Source organism: Miniopterus natalensis, chromosome 4, assembly GCF_054644295.1.
Source record: "Miniopterus natalensis isolate mMinNat1 chromosome 4, mMinNat1.hap1, whole genome shotgun sequence".
Classification (NCBI taxonomy): Eukaryota; Metazoa; Chordata; class Mammalia; order Chiroptera; family Miniopteridae; genus Miniopterus; species Miniopterus natalensis.
In genome coordinates this window covers 49,631,579-49,637,578 of record NC_142084.1, presented here as the reverse complement: position 1 = coordinate 49,637,578, position 6,000 = coordinate 49,631,579, and the positions used below count along the sequence as shown (strand labels likewise).

Below are 6,000 nucleotides of genomic sequence, written 5' to 3'. Positions count from 1 at the left end.
ATTGATATTCACCATACTTTGTGTTTAAGAAAATCTCTTTATTTTTTAGAGTGAATTTTTTTAAACGTGTAAACTAATCATGTATTTAAAATAATTTAGAAAAAGCCATGGCCTGGCTACTTAACATATATTGACAAATCAACCATACAAAATTTAAGTTGTGGCCGTTTTTGAAGGGTTGACAAAGCAAAGTCTTTTTTGTCACTCATTTAACATTTACTAAACTTCTCTTGTGAGCTTAACATTGTCCTAGGCACAGTGGAAAACGTGGGGAGTCTCCGTATAATCGCCAAACACAGCGACTCTTTCTGTGGGTTCTGAACTAAAGGAGAAATATATAAAAGAGCTAAATGGTGAACAAAATGCTTGTTTCCTTGCTGTTAAAACTGGATTGAGTAATTCAGCTTTGTAAGTTTACCCACCATAGGGCTGCATCGCGGGGTCTGCAGGCTCCGCTCACCCAGGTATTTTCCAAAATCGTCAGAAAGCATCTCCATAAGGTACCTCCTTTCCCCGCGTTGGGAGGTACATTTCTCTACTGTTTATTTCCATCTGCTGATAACATCTTCCCTTATTTTTCCAACACAGTTTTGGATTTATTTTTGAATATATTTGTCATTTCTTTAACATTCAGAGATAGACATAAAGTAAAAGCACGGGTCAGTTTTTCTTTACATTATGCTGGATATAAGGTCACCAGGATCTGTACTTTTTTTTTTCTTTCCTTTTTACCCTACACTTATTTTTAATCGACTGACCATAAAGAAAAAATTCAATTGTTTCGGCAGTCCTAGATATTTTGAAGTGTATTTTGTTCTTGCTCTTTTTCAAAAAAATGTTTCTGACTGTGAAGTTCATGCTACCTGGAGATAAGAGGAGAGATGGTCAAAGAAAGGTACTTGAAAGAAATGTTTGATATGTATGAAAGATTGTGTTTATCCAAGGGCTTAAGTAATAAAATAGCATCCCTGTGTAAGAAGTTAAAAGTTGCCGTAGCTATTTTGAAACTCATACAGTGGCTTCCATTTAATCCCCAGCCAGCCTTGGTAAGATTTACACAAACACATTTTTAATGTTGATGTGAGTTTTCCCTGTGGTGTCATCTCGGATTAGTGCATTGTTGGGCTGAGAGCTATAGATCATGAAGCAGAGTGTATTCTTGTCTTCATATGGATTTGTCCTATTTCGGCACCCTCCTCAAACTGAGTATCTGTAATATGGCTGCATTTTTTTAAAAAAGCTCATGAATGTTGATGTATTTTCCGAAAGGTTATTATCATATTTGGAAATGTTTTAAGCATAAAAATATCTTACATATCAACAGAATATAATATCTACCTCTCAACCATGATTTTCCAGGCGTGTTTTTTTTTTAATCCAAATGGTCAGGGGTCCCCAAGACCACTGTAGCTTCAGTGATTCACTAGAAGAACTCGCAGGGCTCAGCAGATAGCCACAGTCATGGTGGGATTTAATACAGCTGGAGGCGACAAAGCAGAGTCAGCAATGAGGAAAGGTGCTGGGACAGGGTCTAGAGGAAACCAGGCACAAGCTTCTAAGGGCTCTCTCCTAGTGGAGTCACGCAGAATGTGCTAAATTCCCCCAGCAAGGAGTGGTCACAACCGGTGGAATGTCGCCTTCCAAGGAAGCCCCTTAGAGACTCGGTGCCCAGGATTTCTGTTGGGGGCTGGTCATGTAGACACCCTCTGCCTAGCACGTACCCAAATACCAGACTCCCAGAAGGAAAAGAGGTGTTCAGCCTAAACCATATTGTTTGTACAAACAGTTTAGGCAGAATATACCACGCTTATCCGTTAGAGGGTGGTGGGGACACTCTCAAAATCCAAGTTCCCATATGCCAACCAAAGGTCAACTTTGCAAATAGACCTTTCTAAGCATACACAGCTATCTCAGTTCAGACTTGCTAGTTAAGTCTTTACTCTATACAAGGTCTCTTCCTCCCTACTGTGTGGGTTATTAATATTTTGTTCCATTTTAGTAACCTTTAAACAACAGATTGAGAAAAGTATAAGAAATTTGTCCATTTGGATTTCCATGAGTAAGTCTTTTAAAGATTTAATAGACAATGATGATGGAACTATATATATACATATTTACTATAGGTTACATATAGTCTTGCTACATTTGCCCCACTCAACTCCTTGCACATTTCTTAAGAAAATTGAGTTTGCTTTATATATTATATATTTTGTTATTTTATGTTAGCTATTAGTTACTTTTGTTATGGATTCATGTTTTGATAATTAAACTTTAACTTTGAGATAACTGTAGATTCAAATGTAGTTGTAAAAAATGATGCAGACAAATCTCATGCACCCGTCACCCAGTTTCCTCCAGTGGTAACATCCTGCGTAACTATCGTATAACAGCACAATCAGGAAACTGACATTGGTACAATCTACAGAACTTTTTCAGATTTCCTCAGTTTTACATGTATTTATATGTGTATGTATTTGTCTTTTGGTTTTATACAATTTTATCACGTGTAGATTCTTACAAATAACACCATAATCAAGAAAGAATATTCGATCTCTATAACAATTCCTTGCATTGTTCTGTTATTGCTATACTTACGTTCCTCCTTACCCATACCCCTTTCCCACCCCACTCCCTCATCTCTGGTAACTACTAATCTTTTCTCTGTCTCTATAATTTTATCATTTCCATAATGTTAAATGAATGGAGTCAAACACTGTAGAACTTTAGGGATTTTTTTTAACTCAGATAATTCCCTTGAGGTCTATCCAAGTTGCACGTATCAATAGTCCCTTCCTGTTTATTGCTGAGTAGTATTTCACAGTATGGATGTACCACGGTTTGTTTACCTGTTCACCCCCAGACAGAAATTTGGGTAGTTTCCAGTTTTTGGCAGTTACAAATAAAACTGCTGTCAACATTTATAACTTTTTTGCATGAGAATAAATTTTGATTTTTTGCAATCAGTGCCTGAGAGTGCACTTGCTGGGTTTTATGGTAATAGCATATTTATTTTTATAAGAAACTGCCAAACTGTTATACAGAATGTCTGCATCATTTGACATTCTCACCAGAAAAAATATAGGTTTTCCACATTCTGACAAGCATTTATTGCTGTCACTTTTTTATTTCAGCTACTCTGATATATGTGTAGTATTACCTCATTTTGGCTTTAATTTTCACTTCCCTAAAGTCTGACACTGTTGAACATCTTTTCATGTGCTTATTTGCTATTTGTAAGTCTTCTTAAGTGAAATATTTATTGCTCATGTTGGATTTATTTTATTGTTGAGTTTTGAGAATTATTTTTACATATTCTAGATACTGGTTCTTTGTCAGATGTTTGCAAGTATTTTTCCCCAGTCTGTAGCTTATCTTTTGTCTTTTCATCCTCTTAACAGGGTATTTTATGGAGCAAACATCTTTAATTTTGATGTCCAATTTATCTATGTATTCTTTCATGAATTCTGCTTTTGTGTGAAGTTTAAGAACTTTTTCCTTAGCACTAGGTCCTGAAGATTTTCTCCTAGTTTTTTTTCCCCCTAAAAGTTTTCTAGCTTTATATTTATATAGTTAAACTGATTGCCTAGAGTGACAATTTTCAGCAGAAACACCACCTTAAAATTCTTTGCGAATGGTGACACACTAGATGTGCTTTGCCACTGTATAATTGTCAAGTTTGCGTGAACTCATATATTCTGTTCCAGGGTACAGAATACTGTTAGTAGTAAGCAAGAAGCAGTAGACTGGGGAAAAAAGAAACTTTAAATATTTTTAAACAATCAAACTTTGAATCTCATTTTCTACCTCAACTTATTTCCTTTATTTGATCTGAATAATCAAAACAATTATAAACAAATCACAGGAAAAATTATAATGAAAAATGAGTTTTTCCCCCCTAGAAGTTTGAAATTGAAAAATAATATTTTCATAGCAGAAAGACCATTTCAGGTTATAGAATTTTATCTTAAGAACATTTTGAGAGTGCTTATTCAGAGCTGGCTCAGGAAAAAAATTTCCCATTCCCATTTTAAGTGAAAAGAGAGATTAAGGCTTGTCCATCATGGTGGCTCTTCTCCAGGCTTAATTTTATCTCCAACCTTGTTCACCTCTAACCCAATTCTGCACAAATGTCTGAATCTAGATGTTTTTATTTTTACTGAATTTTGCTGGACACAGAAAGTTCATGCCATAAAATTTGTCTTTTAGGCGGCAACTTCCTTTCCATGCTTTCCACGTATTAGAACATGGTTCACTTCCTGGCGACTCACCAAGGATTGGCTTTTTAAAAATCTGTCAGAAGAAAAAAAAATGTCCCTTTTTAAATTGCAAAAGTTGAAATTGCAGGGAAGGTATTCCATGCATGTGGATCTGCAGTCAGGGAATAGTTCCATTGAAATATGTCAAATTGTTAAAAATGACCCCATTGCCTCTAGATGGCACACTACCATTATTTTTTCTTAACTTTAGAAAAGTCCCTGATTTTTAGCAACTGGGTAGCACAGGTGCTGGTTTCTAGTTCCAGGATCACTCCAGTTTTAAAACTTTTCAATTGTTGTCTAAGTATTCTGAAGCTGCCTTGGATTCTGTTATTTTGCCTGACTTATATTTATGTTAACATGCCTCAGTATTCAAATTCTATACCAGTTATTTGCAAACATGCCTCTGTTTTATCGTAATAAATTTTAAGTACACATGTACACACGCTAAAATCATTCACTGGCATTTATGTGCTAAATCTGCCTCATAGCATTACTCATATAAAGAAAATGTAAGGTTATAAATATAAATAAAACAAGTTTACTTCATGCCATTTCTCAACAGAATGGTGTTATATACGCAAAATATTAATTTTGTTTCTTTTTAAACTGCACTTTCATGCCATATATAATTTTGCTTTAACCTACCATTTACATGAAGGGAATATGAATTTGAACGTCAAAAACAATGACAGAGGGGCATTAAGCAGTATGTCTAAAATCTCCTTACACATGAATTCTCTATCAAAATGTTAAGTGAAAGCTCTGTTTCAATTGGACCACCAGGCATTTAATATTTGTTTTTCAGTTCCTTTTTAAAGTCAGTTTTGTTTCACAATAACATTTGAAGGAAAAGATTAAATTTGAATTATATTTTAGGTATGACAGGATTTTCAGATAGAACTTGAATTCAACTTAAGAATCAGCGTGCCATCTTGAGAGATAATTTTAGCTGATAAAAAATTTCAAGTTGGCTTCTTTTTAGTGATTGTAACAAATACAATCAGAATACATCAGAACTAGTCATATTTGCACTGTGTCATAAGAACATTTTTTGAAATATTACTCTCTAGATTTAGGGTAATCTGTGAACCCAGAAGTAATGTAATAATTATATCTAGTAAACATATTTCAGTGGGAACAAAAAAGCACCTCACAGAAATGGGATGGAGAAACACGTTTCCATAGGTGGTTAATGCTTTTAGTCAGTGGTCCACAAAGAGACTGAACTTGAGAATGATGATAAAGTGTGACAGGTATTTTCCAGCCTTAAAATGCTCTTTATCAGTGTCTAACTGGGAAATTCTATGAGATTCCCAATGAATCTTTACATACCTCCCCACAACTTGAGTACTGATTAGATCTGATATTTCCTGGGAAAAATAATTTAATTACATATCATGTCTAACAGTCTCCTAATTTTCATTTTTATAAAATTTATGTGCTTGAGAAAATAATGGCTAACTATATATCTGGGAGAAAACTTATAACTGGAATACGCAAAGAGCTTTGAAAACTAGACAATAAAAATACAAACAATTCAACCAGAAAACGGGTGACAGATTTTTCACTGAAGATTACACATGAAAATTATCACTGCTAAAAATGTTGAGCATCATTAAACATTAAGGAAATACAAATTAAAACCACAATGAGATATCGCTATACCCCTACCAGAATGCCTAAAGTACAAAACAGTCACAGCCTCAAGTGCTGATGAAGATGTACAGAAACTGGGTCACTC

At 34.7% G+C, this 6,000-nt stretch overlaps 1 long non-coding RNA gene across 1 annotated transcript in view; it reads right to left on the bottom strand.

The window, feature by feature from the left end:
- Positions 1-1,281: 1,281 nt before the first annotated feature.
- The window catches only part of LOC107527546 (uncharacterized), a 44,299-nt gene continuing 39,580 nt past the window's right edge, over positions 1,282-6,000 (bottom strand). Inside the window, exon 3 of the long non-coding RNA XR_001602293.2 lies at positions 1,282-1,480. This is a non-coding gene — a long non-coding RNA (uncharacterized LOC107527546). The remainder of the gene's footprint in view (positions 1,481-6,000) is intronic.